Source organism: Myotis lucifugus, unplaced genomic scaffold (assembly GCF_000147115.1).
Source record: "Myotis lucifugus unplaced genomic scaffold, Myoluc2.0 scaffold_0, whole genome shotgun sequence".
In the NCBI taxonomy this organism is placed as follows: domain Eukaryota; kingdom Metazoa; phylum Chordata; class Mammalia; order Chiroptera; family Vespertilionidae; genus Myotis; species Myotis lucifugus.
Genome location: NW_005871048.1, coordinates 61,720,163 through 61,742,554, shown reverse-complemented (window position 1 = coordinate 61,742,554; position 22,392 = coordinate 61,720,163). Strand labels below are relative to the sequence as shown.

At 40.4% G+C, this 22,392-nt stretch overlaps 1 pseudogene; it reads left to right on the top strand.

Annotated features, from left to right (window-relative positions):
- The first annotated feature begins 15,965 nt into the window (after nt 1-15,965).
- On the top strand, nt 15,966-16,114 carry LOC111825583 (annotated as a pseudogene).
- Nucleotides 16,115-22,392: the final 6,278 nt, after the last annotated feature.

The following is a 22,392-nucleotide window of genomic DNA, read 5'->3' as shown; positions in this document are numbered from 1 at the left end:
GTGTGTGTGTGAATACTCACTTCTTCAGAGACAACCCTCGCAATATCTGTAGACAGCTAGCCAGCTTTCATTGTCCAAGACTTGAGATGTTTCTCAATGGGCTAAATGATTCCATTTCTTCACATAACTTAGAATTAAATCTTCTCTCTAGCTCAGGGTTAACTTTGATAATGGGTTGTTCCTTTATTCCAACTATATTCCTCATTGTCCATATGCATTTAAACGGTGACATTCAGAATGGCAGCAATAACCACTGTCGGCTGATCTAGTAAGCAGAGATGTTACCACCTCTTTCATTCATATTTTTAATTCAACAAAATTTTACTGAGCAGCCTCTGTGTGCTGGACACTGTTCTGGGTGTTGGAGGTACAACAATAATTCACAAGATACAGCCACCATGTGGTTAGATATGAGCTTCAAATGAATACACACCAATAGGCATGTGTGTGATAAGTAAAATGAAGACAAAGGATCTGGGTGTTTTAAACAAAGACAAGAAGTAAGGTTTTTCTAAGGAAGAGACATTGAATCTGAGACCATAAAATGAATGAGATCATTGTTGCTATTGTATCAATTAATTGATTCTATGGCCAAACTAAGATATGGCCATATCAAAGGAGCTATATCAATATGAGGATCATTTTGACCTTATTCTCAGATTACTAGTATACATTTACTCATTTTTCAAAAAAAAATATTTCTTGAGCACCTATTATCTTAAAATAAACACAAACATACACATATATGTATTTGAAACCTTCATGCTAAGCCCATATAAGACTCCTCTGCCAGGGTGGGTGTATATCCTAATGTAATGCCTGCTCTTAACTTTTCAAATATATACCTCAGACAAGCAAGGCAGTGGAAGACAAATCATTCACTTAATAAGCCTTTCCACGAATCTGCCCCAGTTGGAAGTCATCTTATTGGCTGCTTGTTCTCAAAATCTACAGTGTTTATCATGTTGCAAATGGCATTAACATTTCCTCTCTCTTTTTTTCTCTCTCACATTCAGTTCTTTATTGATTGATTCTACTTTTCATTCTGGAACACAAACCTCTTTTGTGCAAATGAGGATGTTTCCACTTCTAGGCAGAGGAATTGCAAATGGACCCCCTCTGGTGGACCAGAAAGAGAGAGGAGCCCCTTCCTCAGGGCTGTCACAATCCCACTGCAGGGACCAGGCCTACCCACTAGCAGAGATGTTGCCTCCTTGCTGAACACTTTTTTTCTGCCACCCTTGCGCTCTGTTCCTATCCTAAGGAGTACCATTCCTTTTCTTCACAATACCTCAGAGAGCATGAGAAATGATTTACCATTTTCATTTGCAAGCTTTCAGCACAGCAGTCTGGAACACTGGCTTTGTCTTAACTTTCCTTTTTGCCCCTTGGAACAGGTCATCCAATCTCTCCAAGCTGACTTGTACCATATGTAAAATAAGGATATTAATGAATACCTACTTACAAAGAATTTAAGTAACGATTACATGAGATAATTCACATAAAGAACTTAGCACAATGCCTGGAACTTTGTAAGTATCCAATAAATCACAGCTATTATTACTTCTGGTCCTTGGAAGGCAGTGGTCGGAGCCAAGAAAGTACAACAGCCAAAGTTTCATTTTCATTTATTCATACATCTTATATTTCAGTCTCCACATAGCAGTGAGGGTTCTTCATGTTTAAACTACAAATAAAAGAGAAAATACTCATCGAGAGTTGCATTGTTACAACTAGATTGCCATCCAGCAATATAACATGATTATATTAGGTGTGTTCAACCTACAAAACCATCCCTACTGTGGTCATTTTCTTCTAAAGAGAATTTAGAAAGCCACTGTTACTGTCTTTAGGGTCCTCTTAGTCTGCTCAGGCTGCTATGACAAAAACATCCTAGACTGTGTAGCTTATAAACAACAGAAATTTATTTTTAACCATTCTGGAGGTTGGGAAGTCCAAGATCAAGGTGTGGACAGATTTCCTCTCTAGTGAGGACCTGCTTCCTGGTTCTTCTCAAGAGAAAGAAAGGACAAAGAAGCTCTCAGAATCTCTTTTTAATAGGCACTAATCCCCTTCATGAGAGCTCTAGCTTTATGACTTAATGACATCCCAAAGACCCCACCTCAAAATGCCATCATACTGAGAATTAGATTCCAATATATGACTTTGGGGATGGGGCAAACATTCAGTTTAAGGCAAGGGTTTTAGTCTCACTGACACAATTATGAAAGGTTATATTTACCTTGGGAATATAACCTTTCTTCTTCTCTATTTCCTACTGGTTTGGGGCTACATACTCAGAATTTGAGTGTTAGTAGTATCCCAACTCTCTTGAACCCTTTCCCAAGCAATTCTCATACATGCAATTTATCCATTTCTTTAAACCTAGATCCCACTCCTAGCAAGTCTTTTTTCTTCCCAAGCTATAAAAACATATCCAAAGCAATATAGGCATGTTCTTTAATGAGTTCTAGAACTTTTTTCTCTGCAATCAAATCCTCTCATTCACCAGAATTGAAGCTATAAGAACAATTCTCCTATTTATTTCTTCTATTTTTGGGAAAAAACAACTTGTAAGATAAGCTGGTCAAGAATGTATCAGACATTTTACTTTCAGCCCAATGATACTCCAGTAGATGGTTATGAGATTGAATCTCACAAAGAATCCTCCTCTGGAACCCTAGTGCACTGTTGATGGGAAGGCTGATTGGAAAACAGTATGGAGTTTCCTCAAAAGATTAAAAATAGACCTGCCTTATGACCCAGTGATTACACTTCTGGGGATTTATCAGAAGAAACCCCCAACATTAATTCAGGAGACTATATGCACCCCTATGTTCATTGCAGCATTATTTACAATAGCCAAGCTATGGAAGCAATCCAAGTGCCATTGTATATATGTTGTACATATATACGATGGAATATTACTGGACCATAACAAATGAAATTGTACCATTTGCATGGATAGACCTACAGAGTATTTTGCTCAGTGAAAAAATTCTCAGGATCTACTTCCCAGGGTGCTCAATCTTTAATAGATTCCCATCTTTTACATTTACAAGGAAAGTGACTTAAATATTTGCCAATTTTATTTCAACAAATGCTAAAAGAACTCTTAATGAGCTCTAATACTGTCCAATAGTCTGGCCAAAACTGCCCAGTGCAACCATATTGGACAGCACAGCTCTGCACCAGTCACTATGGCCTTGGCCCTGAAATACTATTGGCCCACTATGATGTAGGTGTCCACTCTTATACCTAGGTCTTGGACAGTGAGACAAGATTATGTACCTTCCATTTGCATCTCAACAGTAGAACAGGGAGAAATGATTTCCATAAATAAGTGAAGAGAATAGCACAGAAATGGCACTTGGAAGACCCATGGGAGTCTGACACTGTTCTGCCTCCTTTTGTATACCTCTGTTTCTGTTGAATGTATAGGCCCATACTCCAGTTTTGAATCCTATCCTATGAAGAATTTAAGTGACCATGCCCCTGTGTTCTCAAGCTCATGTTGTTTGTACTAGTACCCATATTGCCACTGAAGCATGTGAGTGCATGCTTATTGGTTACTATTCAAAAGGTATGGAAATTTTATCTTGATTATATTGTCCTAGTAAAGAAATACATATTCTCCAGACGGAAATCTGCCTCACCCAGACTTACCATACAGACTCATCCTGGCCAGGCCCATGAATGCTTATTAGTAGATCTGTGCCCATTGGTTATGATGTGCAGCCTAGGAAGAATGACTGTCTTCTGCCTCATGGTGCCACGGGACTAATTATTATTGTAAACTCTGACCTGCCACCCTCCCCAGAGTTTAACTGAATTATATCTCAAAACCTTTCAAACAAATGGACTCAGAATCTAGGTACAATCTCTTGACTCACACTAGGGAAATGACAAAGGAAATGGGCTTACAAGTGTCCTGGACATTGAAATGTCACTGTCCACGCAGGGAGTAGCAGGGAACTGAAGGGACTGAAGCCAGGCATTATGTTCTCTGACCCCAGCGTAGTGGCTGCTCCTTTCTAAATTCAAAAGGATCTCCCAAAGCTGAGGCATTCAAAACTGGCCCATAACCCAAATCCAAAGAAAATAAAATTGCTTCTAATCTTCTTGCATTATTTTACCCAATGAATATATTCCTCCTGCCAATGTATTCTTACTCTTTCTACCCATTTGTCAAAGTTTTTCCTCTAAATCCCAATGTACTGTACATTGTTAATAGCTGTTAAATTACATAAAGGTTGAATTTATTTTACCAGATCTCAAAGGTGTAATAAGGGGGATGCATATCTTATCTTAGAAATTTGGCCATTTGCTTCTGAAATTACAAAGAATGGCACTAGCTGTGAGGAAAGCAACAGAAAGAAAAAGAAACTTCCATCAAAAGCTACAAAATTCTCAAATCTGCTTCTGATAGGTCCATCTTTCCAATAATAAAAATACCAAACAGCTCACGTTTATAGAGTTCTTAATATGTGTCAAGGATTATATAAGGCACTTACCATGTATGATTGCACTTTTCCCTTAAAATGATCCTATGAGGTGGGTTAGCTCCATTTTGCAAAAGAGAAATCCAATAAGTTGAAGCACCCCACCCTAGGCCCCAGGAGTTAAGGGCAGGGGCGGGAATTAAACTTGACTCCAAACAGGAGCTGGGCTTTCTTTTGCCTGCCCAGGGCACATAGTCATTTGCCAGGTTTTCTACAGAATTGCATGTTTGAAAGGCCTTTGTTCTGTTTGGAAGAAATTCAGATCTATTCACTTAATAACTTATTCATTAAAGTGGTCAGGAGTTACTCTCCAGGCGTGAAGCAGGTAAGGAGCGTGTGTCCTTGAATGGGCAGCTGTTCATGAAGTTTATGTTTATGTTATGCTCATGGGACCATAACAATCAAAGGGAAGTAAAGAACAAGTTTCTTATCAGATTTTTTCATCCCTTTTGTGTTTATTGGTTTAATCCTTAAATTATAAGCATTTTAACCTTTTGGAGTTACAGACCCCTTTGAGACTAGTGGAAGATATGAAATCTTTTTCTTAAAAAAATTCTATATTCACATAAATTTTCAAAAATTTAGAGAAGCCCTAAAAAAGTCTGTCTGCGGATGCTCATGAATCTAAAGAACGCATTTTTAAGTTTAGTAAAATAAGCTCAAATTCCTCTCCTGTATCCAGGAAAACACCAGAAGTGAGAGAGCCAGAAACCTCCTTTCTCTTTCCATCTCCTTGGTCTCTCAGGATGAACCCAGGGAAGCATCAGCCCCATCATTAGGGCCACCATAAGCTGAGCCCTATGCAAGTGTGACTGACCAAGGTGAGGAGTGGGGACTGAGAACAGCTCATGTCCTGCTTGCCAGACTATGTACCTTAGCACTGGGCTGCATCCACCATGACTGGGCACCTCTTCCTAATTTGTATGACATTGTTTGTATATAAGCCAGTCGGTGTCTTACATGTCCATTCATACCCTGGACTATATATCAGCCAGAAATGCCCTGACTTATGGAGATAGGTCCTCCACTCACAACATCAAAAAGTCCCAGTTCCTCACAAAAATTACCTTGAAATGGATTAAAGACTTAAATATAAAACTTGAAGGCATAAAAACTCTTAGAAAAAAAGCATCGGGGAAAAGCTCCTTGACATTGGTCTTGGCAACTATTTTTTTGGATATTACACCTAATATCCAAGCAATGAAAGCAAAAATAAGCAAGTGAGACTACAAGTTTATACACGGCAAAAGAAACAATAATAATAAAAACAACAACAACGAATAGCCGACCTACACAATGAGAAGAACCATTTTCAAACCACAAATCTGATAATAAACTCATACAACTTAAGAGAAAAATAAATAAATAAATAAATAAATAAATAAACCAGTTAAAAATGAACAAAGGGCCTGAATAGACATTTTTTTCCAGTGAAAACATACAAATGTTATAATTGTTCTATTTTATCATTAGTTATTTTTGTTAATCTTTTACTGTGCCTAGTTCATAAATTAAACTTAATCATAAGTATGTATGTATAGGGAAAAACATAATACATTTAGGGCTCAGTACTATCCTTGGTTTTATTAGGCATTTATTGGGTGTCTTAGAACATAACCCCCACAGGTAAGGGGGTACTGTATGATCTCTCTTACATGAGGAACTGAAAGAACTTCACTTATAAAGACAGAGAACAGATTGGTGGTAGCATAGGGTCTATGTAATTAAAATGAATAGACAAGACCCAGAAACCTGCTGGTAAGACACTCTCAAAAAGAGCTAACCTCCTGACCACATGTCTGTTGGGACCTTAACTTCTCTGCTTTGACCTATGCAATAATATCCTCACATTAACATGAAGAGTAATCTTGGATGGTTTAGAGCAGTGATGGCGAACCTATGACAGGCATGTCAGAGGTGACACGCGAACTCATTTTTTTGGTTGATTTTTCTTTGTTAAATGGCATTTAAATATATAAAATAAATATCAAAAATATAAGTCTTTGTTTTACTATGGTTGAAAATATCAAAAAATTTCTACATGTGACATGGCACCAGAGTTAAGTTAGGTTTTTTTCAAAATGCTGACACACCGAGCTCAAAAGGTTCGCCATCACTGGTTTAGAGAGATCTGCCTAAAAGCAAGAGAGTAATCCAAATGGCCGCTGAGGTCTCTTAATCATAATGCTGTAAGGCATCGACAGGCAAGCCAGTCCCTAAAGTTTTATCATGCACTTGGGGGAGGAGGAAGCAGGAGCAGATTTACTTTTATGGAACCCACTTGTTTAACCAAATTAAGACCGGGAATATGTCTGCTGCTGGCTAATTTCAGACCTTCACTTTTGACCCACACTTTATACTAAGCTTCAGGGCAGATGAGCCCAGGAGCACAGGATTTCCCTAATCCACCTTATTTTAAACTCAAATTTCATTCCACATCTGCTTTCTCTGTGTCGTGCCTCTAACCTCTGATATTTTGCAGCCTTCCCTTTATTTCCAGTGTTTTTGTTTGTTTATCCCTCCAGGTTCTGACCCTCGTGTTGTTATTGCCTTGCACCAAGGGTGTCTTCTTTTCTTAACCCGGGATGCTCCACTGATGTGCCTCTCTGACTCCCTTCACCCCACTTCCCCCAAGGCCAGCACTAGTAGAAAGTATCTCCCCGTCCCAGGGTGTGTCATAGCTTCTCTGGTCTACCAATTCAAATGTCAACTTCATCCAAATACATCCTCACAGACACAGCCAGAATGATGTTTGACCAAAGGTCTGGATACATCATGGACAAGTCAAGTGGATACATTAGATAAATCATCACATCCTGGCTGTTTTTAACCATGACCTGATGTTCTCCTAAGAGACTAATTCCCATTTGTAGCTCCCTCCATGAAGAGAAAGGGCATTGTGCATGCAAAGGGGAAGTTCTGGCCCTTATTCTGAATTTAGGCTAGAATTGGTAGATTGGTCAAACAGGTCCTACCCCTCCCCACTTCTGTCCTTGTGTGGAAGTCCTTGATAGTTTAAGGACTGAAAGTCCTCTTTTCTAATGAATATAGGGTCATTCTCTGAATCACTTAATGCATAAGAGATTTGGGTACTACAATCAGTAATAGAAGTCAGCATGCAAGATGAAATATTCGCCATCAAGACTCTTAGCCAGGTCCAAGTAGCTCGGAAAACAGATGTTTTATGTGCTGCCTCCAATATTTTTCAAACGACATGAAACATATTTATAATCTGCATAAGATTCTAGGTGTTACTTCTCTAGAATCAGAAAGTTAAACCATCAGAGATCATTTAATTCAAACTGCTCAGTTTCCAGAAGAGTAAATAGAGTCCTTTTGTAGACAGTCTTCTGCCTCTGTCTCTCTCTCTCTCTCCGGTTGTTGGGCATCTGAAACCATCTGACAAATGGATGATTCTTCAGTTCACGAGTCTCAGTGGGAGGCAATACTTGGCTCTCACTACAGATGCTGAAAACCCCAGGCTTGCACATTCTCATCCTCTCTTGCAGCTAAGGCATGGGCATGTGTCCAAGGTTCCCCCAATCAGATGTACTTGCCCCAGATTCAGAATTAATTGGGAGCTTGAGATATAAAGAAGCAGGGAGAGTCCATTCTGGTGGTGGGTGGTGACAGCAGTGTTTTCAGAAACTCCAGGCTCAATGCTACAGGGATGGCATTCTTGTTCAGTTCCAGAGGCAGCAATGATAGCCTGACTGGTTTTGTCTCGTGGTCCTAGTTGCTGCCAGCATTCCATATTCCTGAGCAAGCCTTTCTTTATGGCCTTCCTGGTTATTCTGAGAGCTACCCCACGTCTTCTCAATAAAATTCTTATGTGCTTAAATCAGACAAAGGTTTTATTTTTGGTTTGTTTTTTAGTTTCTTGCAATTAAAAACCCTGGGTGATATGTGACCCAACAGGACAAGCACTCAGCAGGTCTTGTGACAGAGTCGGGATCGGGTCCATGTAACCTCCAGCTCTGTGTGATTTACACGGGGCACAAATCTTCTCTATCTTCCCTTGGGAAACACCATACTAGGATAGCATATAGGATCCGTTTCACTCAAAATTGTGAGTAACAATCTAAGAGCCTGTAATAATGAGAAATAGGTTAGGCAGCAAGCAACCTAAAACTCATAATATCAATAGCTTAAATAAGCTAGAAGTATATTTCTTTCTTACATAAACTAGAGAGGTGTGTAGTGGGAGCTTTGGGGCTCCAAGCTGTTAGAGATCCATGCTCCATCCCTCTCATTTCTCTTCACCCTTAGCACTAGGGGTCCAGCTTATAGTATGTTTGTAGTCAAATCTTCTGGTAGACGGAGCCTTAAATGTTTCCTATCCAGCCCCTGCCTTTTTTTTAAAGTATGCAGATACTTGCTAAAATTCTTCAGGCTGCTATAATAAATATCATAGACTGGGTAACTGAAACAGCAAACTTTTCTCACAGTTCTGGAGGCCAGGACGGCCAAGGTCAAGTCACCAGTCAATTTGGTGTCAGTGAGAACCGGCTTCCTGGTTTGCAGATGCCTTCTTGCTGTGTCTTCATGGCAGAGGGAGAAAGAGCTCTAGTCCCTTCTTCTTAGGACACTCATCCCATCATGTGGGCTTCAGCCTCATTACCTTATCTAAACCTAATTATCTCTCAAACAACCCACCTTCCAATGCCATCACTTTGGGAGTGAGGGCTTCAAAATATACATTTTGAGGGGACAGAAACATTCCGTTCATATACCACCCAATGCCAACATTTTGCATTGGCTCCTTTCTTGGTTTATGTGGACTCAGCATAGGCTCTTAGAGCAGCGGTGCGGCAGGGCTACAGAGCAGACATCTCTGGACTCAAGCAGCACTGACTACGCAGTTCTGACCCACTAGCGCCAACAGGAGGTGGATGACTTTGGAGACCGAGGATCAATTCTCAGTTTAAGTGACAAAGCCAAGGCAAAAAACAAAGTCCTCTCTCTGAGTGGTCTGCAGCACAAATATGCCTCTGGGCACAGATGGAAACACTGGGCACAGATGCTGCAGTGCCAGGAAATGGAGGCTTTTATCTTGAACTTTTCCAGCCAAATTTAATCTGATTGTATAAAAGGATTGCATTGTAAATCTTAAGTGCATAAAGAATTCTGACTGTCTTGGCCTTGGTTCCTCTTGAAATCAGTATAAATTACTCTGTATTCAGTATCTTCAAAACTCCCAAGAAAAATAAAGGATCTTCTATACTAAGAAGGAGATTATTTAACATCTCAAAGCCAAGATTTTATCTACTAGTAGCTTCATTGATCATCTTCAACTCTTTCCTCATTTACCTGCTTATCACCAATTCAATCCAGCACAAGTAATGGTTAGTATTCATGTTAGGGACTAGTATTTCATAATGGGATATGTTCTCTCTATCTCACGCCAATGCACATACATGATAATTGTAAAAAGCCCTTTGTCAATAGGTTTATTACTGATGCTATCCTGTAACCAGAACAGGTATATCTTAAATTTTAATTATCTTCGCCTCCTTCAGATTCTGAAAACAATTATTTTAATCTTTGGAATCGCCATGACATCTACCATTTTTAGGGGCAGGCCTCCCACCTCTTCAAACACATAAAGAGTGTGACTAACATTGGTCAGTCAAAGTCAGCTGGTAAGAGTTCAAATCTTTTCACCTCTCAGTAATTACATCTTCCTCAGTCTGGGGAAGGAGTGATAAACAGCCATAATGAGAGCAACAGAAATAGCAGTAACTATTTGCAAAACACTTCGGCAAATACAAAATGGTTTTACCTAAACTAATAAAAGTTAACAACCTAAATCTCCCAACCCTACTCTGTGTCCCTTGATCCAACCAAAATACCAACCCTGAGCAAATAATGTTTATTGCATTAATTTTCTTTAACAGGGAACATAAAAAATCCTATAGTGGTCTCAGTAAAAGTTCAGCAACTGTTCCCAAAGAACAAAGAGGACAATAGCTCCAAGTATGTTTGATGGACATCAATTGACCAATAAGAAGGAGCTGAACAGAAAAGATTGCATAATAGGATGCTATGAAAATTGAAATCATCAATTTTTTTTAAAGGCAGAGTACGGGCTCCCAATATTGAAAAACACCTGATGCTTCTAGTCTCTGGTTGTGCAACAGGAAGCAAGCTTGGCGGCCACATGAGTTAGGGTGTTACTACTGCTGTGCCTACGCAGGGAAAGGACTATGGGAGGTGACATAGCTCCCTTAGGAAAAAACCCAAGACCAGCCTCTCAGCTGCTGCTCTACATGGCATGATAACAGATCTCAGCCAGCTTTCAGACCTGCTGAAATGCCATAAAAGGACTCTGTCCTTTGTTGCATTGGGTTCCTGAGCTTGGATTAGCTCGTGTCAATGAGAGAAGCTGTGTTCCATGACACTGACGCTTTAAAAACTCCCCAGAAGATAGGAGGCTGGAGGACAGGTGAACTGGTGTAAGCAAAAGCTTCCCTCTTCCCACAGTTGACATCACAGACAGTTGTCTCCTGGCACAGGACCAGCGCAGCAACCGAGCTGACCTGCTGGAGGAGGGGTGGTCCCTCACACTCGCCTCAGTGGTGGTGGGAAGTGGAATGCTGAGGCGGCTGGTTTTGCTCTCTTTTTTTGTAACAAAGTTTATTGTGTTTAATTTATAAATGTTGGAAACAAACCAGAAAGATAAACTGAGTTCATTTGAACCCACCGACGTTTCTCTAAAATAATATACACATTGTTCCATATAACAATTATAAAATTACTGGTTTATCAATTACCGTTACTTTACAAACAAAAGTCACTTTCATGGCTAGCATATCAATCTTAGAGATTGGGAACGGCCTGAGGAGGCGCCATGTGGTTTTTGTCCTACCCTTGGCCTCTGCTTACCTCTCCAGTTTCAATTCTTGCCTCTCCTTCTTCCCTTTCCATGTTGCTCCAGCTACAATGAACTTTTTATTTCTGTAAAACACTGTGCTCATCCCTCCTATCATAGAGATTTTGCAGGTTCTGCTTCTTACATCCTCTCACTTTTGACTGCCCACCTTCCACCCCATCTTCAGGTATCTGCTTAAAACATAACTTCCCACGCAATTTCATAGCACCTTGTACTTCCTTTGTCTTTACCATAATAATGGCATCCCAGGGTTCTAGGCCCTGTCCTAAGAATTTACATTCACACACAACACACATGTATGTGCTTCTATGTCTATATATATCTACCATCTATCTATAGCAGGGGTGGTGACCATGCGGCCTGTGGGCCGTATAAGGCCTGCGAAATCATTTGGTCTGGCCTGGCCAAGGTATTAAGAAATGAGTTAAATGTTTGACCAAATATAGCAGACTAATTTTTAAGTTGATAATTTTGTATGGCCCGTGAATGATGTTATAAATATCCAAACGGCCCTTGGTAGAAAAAAGGTTCCCCACCCCTGATCTATAGGAACAGTAGTCAGATATAATAACAGTCAAAGCAGAGGAAATAAGGACATACAAAATATAATAAATGCAGAGCAGATTTTCAAAGCCTAATAAAATGGAAAGAGAGAAAAAGAGCGCCAGCCAAAAGTGCAGGTTCTTTTCAGAAGAAGATATCATGAACTTAATGATTTGGGATTTAAAAAATTGCTTTACATTTTGTAACCAGAAAAATTATGTAACTTTTGAACTAGGTCTTTCATATTTCTTCCAAGTCTAATATTCTCTATGAAATCCCAAGTGGCTATGTAGTGATGAATAATTTTGAAAGTAATAAAGTGTTCCACCAGCATTCCAATTCTTCATCCTGTAACTAAGTTGAAATATTTATGCTAATAGACTCATCAAATATGTGCACATACGCACACACAACACACTCATACATGTTCATGTGCTGACACTCACACACATGTTTTCCTGAAATATCTATTGAACAGAGATTAAGGACATTTGGAGGATGTGAAATGGGGAGAGATTGGTCAATCTGTTAGTTACTGAACACTCTCCTTTGCAAATGAACTGAATAAAACATTATATTTGGGGAAATATTGATACATTTGTATGTGTAGAAAAATTTTACAGATGTAAGGGAAAAATGTTACAGATATGAGACAATCAGTGTTACTGTAGTGTTTTGAAAATAGAAGCATGTTTTCAATTACTCCAATCCCCAGAGTCAAATATTTAAATAAAACATGATGTCACCATTGACCAATGAAATGCTAACATTCCTCTGCTGCTCTGGTCTGGGTGGGGCCTGAGAGGGTCTAAATCAAGGGCAGTGAACAGAGCTCAAGGCCAGTGGTGAGACAGAAGAAATTGTTCTGTTTCCAAGTATGTTTATGGAAATGAGGAGCTTCATGGTGTCTCTCTGCACTAAGTTTAGGCAAAATGCTCACTTGATAGAAGCATCGCCCTTGTTAATGTACTGGGATTTTTAATGTACTAAACACAGCACTGAACTTTCCAGAGTTGTGTGTGTGAGTCTGAGCCTGGATGCCTAAAGCAAACAGGAAACCCAAGGCTTTTGAATGGGTTTAGACCTCTTTGGCAGAAAAATCAATGGGAAGCCTTTTAAACATACAGATATTGGGTCCCAGACAGACAAGAAGCAGAATCTTCAAATTCCCTGGCACCCACCCGCACCTACAGGCTCGGCCGGACCAGGTAATCTGACTTTGACCTTAAAGGTTCTCTACAATTGAGGCAAAATTCTTAGCTGAAGATCAACTCTCTGTCTGACCTTTAGTTACCCTTCTCTCGCCTTCCTTCATCCTTGAAATCTTTTTATTAAGGGCAAGTATGGAGAATCACAATTTATATAGATATGAAAGTGGCCTACTTTCACAAGTGTTGTCCATTGTTCTTCAGAGCTAATTTGCTTGATCTGGCTAACTCCACAGGAGCGGTCCAAAGTTAGATGGTACTTACTTGTAAGTATTATGCCCAGATTTCAGGATCCCCAAGAGACCACACCAGGGAACCAGCCGAGTCCGATGCAAAAGCAGAGAGTCTTTTATTCAAACCCGGGCTTGGCTCCCCTACCCTCCTTACTGGCACAGCAGTAAGTGGCAGAGAGAGAGAGGGCCAGCCCTGTGGGGAGAGAGGTTTTATAGTAAGGGGAGGAGAGAGGACTGTGGGCCCTGCTGATTGGCCAGGCGCAAGTCGGTATCTCGTTACACAGGATGTGATCGTATCTATGGCGCGCACTTCCCTTGATTGTCATTGGTTAGTTTAAAGAAATCCTGGGTGTGGCTAGCAGAGGTTTGGGCTTCCGGGAAGAAGCCTTGCCGAGCACATGGCTGCCCAAAAATGGAGGACCCAGGGTAAGATGGAGGGCGTAGTCCTCGCCCTTTCAGTAAGGAAGGTGGGGGAAGGGAGTATAATTTTCTCATACAATCTCCCAAATTTTAGCTCTTTAATGTGCAATAATGTTTTTGTCCCTTGAAAATGGCACTTTGCAGCTTGAATATATTCTATTGCCTTCAGATTTTCTTGTGTATTTTTTTCTGCAACCAACCCCTACATTAAGATATAGATTGTGTACCTTAGAAAAGTCATAATTACCAGTGAAATTTAAAGTGTTTGCCAATGTTTACTTCATAACACATGTAGATGAAGTTATGATGCATATCTATTGTAACTTTGGACCTAGACATCCTGAGTTCAAATCCTGGCCCTGTGCACTTCCTAGTCTGTGACCTTGGACTTCATCGCTTCATACCTCCATGTTCTCATCTATGAAAACTACTTTATAGGCCTGTTATGAGAGTTCAGTGAGCTAATATTTGTGAAGTGCATAAAACAGGCAGAGAAGTAAGGACCTAATATGGGTTAGCTTTTATTATTCTTTTCTTTTTATATATATTAAAAGAGTACTTCCTGCCCGGCATCGTTTTCCTTTTCCTTAAAACAGAGCAACAAATAAAGAACTCAATTCCTCCATCTTTAGATTGGAAATGGGAGGTCAGCCAACCTTTAGATTGAAGCATGGATAGATCTGGTAGGATATAACAAGCCCTTTTCACAAAACCCTGGGTTGTTTTGTTTGTGTTCTCACTGGGGATGGGGGCAGAAAAGGACTTCACCCTTCACATTATAAGGACCCTCCCACCCAAAGAATATTGGAGCATTAGACATCGGTTACTCATCACAGTTGTCAAGAAGAAAGCTGAGGAATAGCTCTGTATATCTCTAAGTTCTGAGAAAACTACAGGGAAGACAAGTCAAGGGGAGTTGAAAGAAGCAGGAGAGAAACCAACACTTATTGAGTGCCTAACATGTGCCAGGTAACATAATACACTTTATGCATGTTATCTTTTTACAGAGCAGGGTCCAGTGCTCATTTGCAACCCAGGGTATACAAGGGAAGACCGAGCTCCTTGAAGATGTCCCCAGTACTCACTTCACCCCACATTTGTATATTCCACCCTCACCCTCAACTCCAGGGCACATGGGCCACCCTCACTCATGGTATACTTCCTCCAGACTAGAGGGAAATTTGCCAGCAAGTGAGGGTAGATTGAAAAATTTTATTGAATTAATGAGATATTTGGGGACCATGCAATTCCCAGAGAGAATATTCATTTCTTGGATGAAGAAATATATTTCTGTAGTATATTCCAGCATATTAGATGCTCTCAGGGGTCTCTTTTCAAATTTTAGTAAACACATATTTCCTTTCTTTTGGGAAGAAGGGCATACAGAATATGATTTAATAATATTAATTATTCATTTTCATATATATTGACCTATACTTAGTCTATAAATTATTTTTATACCTTTCAGATCTTCTACTTGTAGTAAGAGAATACCTTATAACATAGACCAAACAAAAATGGAGAGAAAAACAAAATTTTGAGTCATGCCAGCCACATATTTGTCCATTGGGGAGCAGCCAAGCCACAGATTAGGGACATAGTCCTGGGGCAAAGCCAGGGGGCATGGTGACAAAGGACTCTTCGTTCTTCCCATGGCCAGATATGTACATAAAGTGCATCCTTCCTCCATACATTTATCCAGGGTCCAGGGGGAAAGGTTGATGGCTGAGATATTTGAGTAACCAAGCAATTTTTCTAGTAAGACTGACCACTATTTAAATGGAGTCTTTAATCCATGGAGTTGGATTTAAATTGTTTAAATTATTTTTATTTTATATTTTATTAAAATGGTAAGCTACTTAAATTACTTAAAGTATAACATTACTTAAAAGTGTACAATGTGATGATTTGATATAAATATGCATTGTTTAAAAATGTATCTTTCTCATGGTACAGTATTTTCTCAGTCTGAATGCAAAATGAACAAATTTTAGACCAGAATAATTGTAAGCTATTAAGGCACTTTGTGAAGAAAATGGACATTTTATAGGATAAGAAATGACAGAATTGCCTAACACTGCTAGAGCTATCTTGAGTGACTTGTGCCCATATTTTATGTAGACAAAGAACTGGCCAGTAAGAAGAGTGTTTAAAAATATAAACTTACATACTTACCTGGCAGCAGAGATACCATGATCACAGGGCGAGGCTTATCCATTGCACTCTGGATGTGCTAGCCCCTGAGATTTCCCCAAATGTGGGAAACCCGACTGCATAATTTGTGGCAGCGGGGGACTGCATTCGTGCTCTCCCCTGGAAAAAAAAAACAACTTTCACCTAAATTCAATACTTCTACTATCTACTCAGATACCTGGAGGTGACCCAAAGATGGGGCAGAAAGGGATGCAGCTGAGCATACCTACATTCCAGAAAATGATCAGTGTCTGATGAAAAACAATTACCAGATTTCTACTTCCAAACTAGATTCCTAGAGGAATCCATATGCAAATTCCTGGAATTTCTCTGTACACATAGAGAAAATGTCAGGGAAGTATATTATGCTATTGCTAAAAAAAAGGCATTGACCCCAAGTTCCCATCTTCTTCTCTATTTCAATAGCCTACGATGGTTCACATGTGAGCCTTATGTACATGTTTGCATGTTTAGTATAAAGGATCAGGTGAGATTCCAATGCAAACTGCATAGACCAATACAAGGCAAATAACATACTTCATAAGCATTAACTACAATTATTATCGTCATTTATTATTTTAAGTGATAGACACCCTCTTCTCCTGAATAGTAAGCCTCAGTATCCTGGCCTACGCTTAATGGGGAAAAGGCTGCCTTACCCAAAGGGGATATACAATGATGTTACCAAGCATTATCCTGCTAACCTACAGTTTTCAACATAATAGTTATGTTTGTTTGTTGACTTCTTATGGAGTTTTGAAACATAAGAAAGACAGCCACAACTGAAGACTTATAAGTTTTACATTTGGAAGAAAATTATGGCCCAATATTGCTTCTCAGATTTCTTAAAGTGACATTGATGTATAGATAAGCCACACTTTCTACCCACTATCCTGAGAAATATTCTCATTTAAATTGGATATCCATTGTCATAAAGGAGTATTTTGGTGATGGTTACCTCATAATTTCCTGTGTTCATAAGACAAATAGACTCAGGTATTTTACCCACAAATAGATTTTGGAGCATAACAAATACAAGATAAAGCTATTTCTTGGCAGTGGTATCAGACAAATGATGAACAGGGGAAATAACATTTGAAGAAGCCATCCACCTAAAATAAAAGCCAAACTAGAGACATAAATTAGATACCAAAGGCCAGATAAAACTGTTGGTTTCATAGAGAGAAAAAAGTTAAGAGGTTTATTGAGGAATCCAAGCATGATATTTCTTGCCAAAACAAAACAAAATCATTATCACAGAGGTTTGCTTTTGAAAGCAGCCACAGCTGTATACAATATGTAAGTATGTGTCTCAGGCTCAAAACACACACGGAAATCAAGTTAAGAGTCTGGCTTATATTCATCAAAGTTTAGATAATGTCAAGGTTACGCCAAGTCTCCCAGCCACAGAACATGCCGTGAGATGCCACAGCTCCTCAGTCCATCTGGTTCTTTATATTGGGTTGTTTAATCACCAGTCATTTTGGATTCCTCCACACAGAAGGTCTGGAAAGCAGAGACTGGGGTTCAAGACTCCACTTTGGGTTTTTGCCCTTATCCCTCACAGGAAACTCTGAATCTAGGAGTGCGCCACATACTTTCCAAGCCTTTGTCTTCAAAGAAATTGCATTTTTATTTAATTTATTGGGGTGACAGCCTAAATAATAAAAGGCTAATATGCAAATTGACCAAACAGCAGAACGACCGGTCGTTATGACTTGCACTAACCTCCAGGGGGCAGACGTTCAATGCAGGAGCTGCCCCTTGGTGGTCAGTGTGCTTCCACAAGGGGAGTGCCGCTCAGCCAGAAGCCAGGCTCTCAGCTGGCCAGCGCAGCAGCAGTGGCAGGAGCCTCTTCCGCCTCCGCAGCAGTGCTAAGGATGTCCGACTGATAGCTTAGGCCCACTCCCTGTCAGTGGGACATACCCTAAGGGCTCCCAGAGTGTGAGAGGACGCAGGCCGGGCTGAGGGACTCCCCTCCGGCCCCCTGTGCATGAATTTCATGCACCAGGCCTCTAGTTGGTTAATAAGATTACTATTAGTATATGGGTTTCAAGTGTACCAAAAAATCTGAATAAAAAATAACAGTGGTATTCATCACTGTGCCTTGAAAATGAAGAGGGACAAAATATCAGAACAAAGAAAATCCAGGGAATGACATTATGGGATTCCTGTCCTGGGTATAGATTTAAAACAAAAGGAAATCTTCAGTTACAGCTAACCAAGTTCTGTCTTTGAAACAGACTTTGGAGTTTTCTGCTGGCTGTGGGGATGAAGAGAGAACAAGATTTTGTTGTGGAATTGTGCGTGAATAAATAGTACGGTTGATGGAGGCTTCAAAGTGGAACTAACACAATACCAATTATATATTGATTATATAAATGTTCTTTATCTAGTTTTGTCATATACCTTTCCACATAAACGATGTCTGCACAAGTAGAGGAAACATTGTCTGTCTGACAGATCTTTTAACTGGATGACAGTGACTGCAGAAGAAATCGAGATATTGGAGCCAAGGAGAGAGACCTACCTAGAACAGAACCTTCCCTTGTGACCATCAGAGGAAACCAACCTGCTGGCACTTTGCTTGATCTCGAACTGTAAGAAAATAACTTTCTGATATCCAAACCTCCCATTCTGTAGTGCTTCGCTATGGTAGCCAAGCAAACTAATAGAAGTGCTTGCTACACAGTGATGAGAAGGGTGGGGAGGGAAAAAGGAATGTGTCCACGGAACAATACAGAGGAACTGATATCTTCCCCTTGGGTTGACCTCCTTAAACTACCTCAAGTAGCTCCATCTTTGTGGCCCCAGAGCGGTATCACTGCATTGTCTTTGGAAGTCAGGGAGGAAATTCTGCGAAGAATTGCAGCTACTTGTAGACAGAGGAAAAGCAGAGCGTCCTTCATCCGTATCAATTTATAGACTCATTTTAGAAGGAGACTAGGCTTCAAATCATACCCCAAGTAACACAAAACACAAAAGCACTCATTCCCCCCAAGGTTATTCACCATTTGCAAGTATAAATCAATAATGCGGTTCAAAACACCTTGTTTCTTGTGTTTGATTTCTCCAGCCCAAAGAAGCTTAAAGTCCAGAAAACAATAAAACAAACTGGGACAATATGCACCCGTATCAATTCCTGGGGACCTAATCAGTAAACAATATGTTCTGAGTATTCAATTACATTGAGTAATATATGAAAACATGTAATCCTCACTACAGCCTGCTAATATATGTCTCCCCAGTTAGGTCCTAGAGGCTACGGGGAATAGGGCTCCAAGCCTATTCCTGATTGTTATCTCAACAAAAACAAAAATTTCACAAATCTAATAGTATATTGCTGCCAATATCAGGATCTTTTATTGCTAAGTGTTCCCTTTCTTTTGCTTGTGGCAGTAGTTTTAAATCACTAGTGCAGCTTATGCTTAGGAAAAACCAAATGATTTCTCTATATCCTGAGGTGAGACCCCAACAGCCCATCAATTAGCACTCCACTGCTGTGGGCTATGCATGTGATGTTTTAAGTACTCCATTAGTCTGGGGCTTTGTTGCCCGGGGTTTCCATCTAACAAAGGGTATAATGGGTGCTTTCCAAATGTTCCCCTTGTTTTAAATCATTGTTATTAAATACAAGCAAGCTGTGTAAGAAAGAGAAGTTTAGGATGCTAGATGCTACCTTTGAAATCTTTCAGTCCAGGGGTGGCAAAGAGATTTTAATTGCTAACTCTCATCAATGGGTTATGGCTACCTAGAGCATGATGGTGAAAATCTGCCAAGGCCCACTGTGAGCTCAACAGGAAACAAGATTGATATTGATGTTTGTTGTGATGTGTGTTGTAACCCTTTCCTCTTATAGACGAGGAAACTGAACTCCAAAATATTAAACAATATCCTTAAGAGCACATAATTACATAACAAAAAAGTCACAGTCAGAAGCAATATATCCTGACTCTTTCTACTAGACCAGTGGTCGGCAAACTCATTAGTCAACAGAGCCAAATATCAACAGTACAACGACTGAAATTTCTTTTGAGAGCCAAATTTTTTAAACTTAAACTATATAGGTAGGTACATTGTTATTAACTTAATTAGGGTACTCCTAAGCTGGCCTTTGCTAAAAACATCCTCAATCTGATTGAGGTATGTTCGCTGAAGTCGACCCCTTCCAACTCTCCCATTCACACTCGTCTTGTATGCTTGTTTCGTCTATCTCCTTTCCGAAAACCAACTTCTGCGCATGGGCCATGAAGTTTCAATCTCACTGTACGTGCATACCCGCATGTGGTATTTTGTGGAAGAGCCACACTCAAGGGGCCAAAGAGCCGCATGTGGCTCGCGAGCCACTGTTTGCCGACCACTGTACTAGACCACTGAAAAAATCTTAGTAGCTTAACTCTGTCTTCCAGATGGTAACACTGGTCTTCCTTCTCCTATGAAACTGTAATCCTAAAAGCCTCCTTTCCCTAACACGCATTTATCCATTTTGCCTCAAGGACATTTACTTTGCCTTTGCTTAGAGTTTTCTCCTGAGGCTCTTTTTATGTTAGAAATTCTGAGATAAAGGTTGCCTCTCAGTCCTATTTACTCATCTGTAAACCGGGAAGAGTGATACTCAAAGTCTAAATTCTACACATTGAATTTAAGTCTCTAAAGCCCTTTGAGTTTTTTAGAAAGGGAATTCAAAAATGAAAGTTTCTTTTGTTACCAATATGCCAAATATAGGTAAGAAAATATGAATGGGTATTTGTGAACGTAAAATATTCTGCACTTGAATTGAGCAAGTTATAGGGGGGAAGTTTTGAAAAAAAGGTAAAAGTGATAGTGAACTTTTGTGAAGGACTAAGAGCAAGGAGTTAAATTCTAATTCCTTATAGCCATTACTTTCTTCCCCTTGGGGAAGGACATTAAAAACCTTGTGCTGCAATGCCATCTATTTTTTATTGCACCAATGAGCAAGTACATCTTTCCAAACTGCCACTTTTCATTGCTTTTAAATAAGAATAGATGAGTTTGAAAAGATATGAAGATTCATTAGTCCCCGCTCTAAATATTGCAGGTGAAATTATTCCCATCCACTACAGCCTACTGCAGACTCAGAGAAGGGTCACACAATACCCTTGAAATTCCATTCCCAAAGAATGGGACCCCTATCTGAACAAATGCAAAGGCATCAGAGGCAGGCCCCCTGCTCATTAACCCAACATGATCCTGCCAGATAAAGAATAACATTTGATCTCATAGGATTAAGTCCTTTCTATATGTTAAGAATACCCAGCCCAGCCGGCGTGGCTCAGTGGTTGAGTGTCGACCTGTGAACCAGGAAGTCACGGTTCGATTCTGGGTCAGGACACATGCCTAGGTTGTGGGCTTGATCCCCAGTGTGGGGCATGTGGGGGAGGGGGATGGGGGATGAGGGGGTGGGTAGGAGGGATAGCGAATCAATGATTCTCTCTCATCATTGATGTTTCTATCTCTCTCTCCCCCTCCCTTTCTCTCTAAAAAAAAAAATCAATAAAAATGTATGTTAAAAGAAAAAGAATACCTAAAAAACTGGGGGAGAGGGAATTTGATATTAATATGGCATTTTCAAAGAAGTTGTGTAGTCAGAAGAAAAGTATTATTAAAATTCACTTCCTTCCAATCACATTAACCAAGACAGTACCTACCAGAATAACTGAGGCAGTATTTTCTCTTGGGGAAACACTGGCATGAAGAGCCATGAATTCTACTGAGTATCCATCTGTCCTGCACTGTGACTGGAAGTTGACATTTATTACCATACTATAGGCCCGGTGCACGAAATTCGTGCACAGAGGAGGGGAGTTTCCTCAGCCTAGCCTGCACCCTCTCCAATCTCGGACATCCCTCTCACAATCCGGGATGACTGGCTCCTAACCACTCATCTGCCTGCCTGCCTGATCACCCTAACCCCTCTGCCTGCCGGCCTGATCACCCCTACCTTGCCCCCCTGCCAGCCTAATCACCCTTAACCTCTCTGCCTGCCTGATCGTCCCTAACTGCCCTCCCCTGCAGGCCTGATCTTGCCCCTAACTGCCCTCCCCTGCCAGCCTGGTCACCCCCAACTGCCATGCCCTGCCAGCCTGATCTCACCCCCAACTCTCTCCTCTGCAAGCCTGATCTTGCCCCCAACTGCCCTCCCCTGCTGGCCTGATTGCCCCTAACTGCCTCTGCCTTGGCCCCCACCACCATGCCTTTGTCCGGAAGGAAGTCGGACGGCTGGACGATGACCAGTTGACTCGGTCTAATTAGCATATTACCCTTTTATTAGTATAGATAGATTATATAGGATAGGATTGCTTAAATGGGGGGAAAAGCCTTTTTCAGCAGGAGGAAATGCTCTTGGCAGACAAAAACACATAATCCCTATATCTGGACTG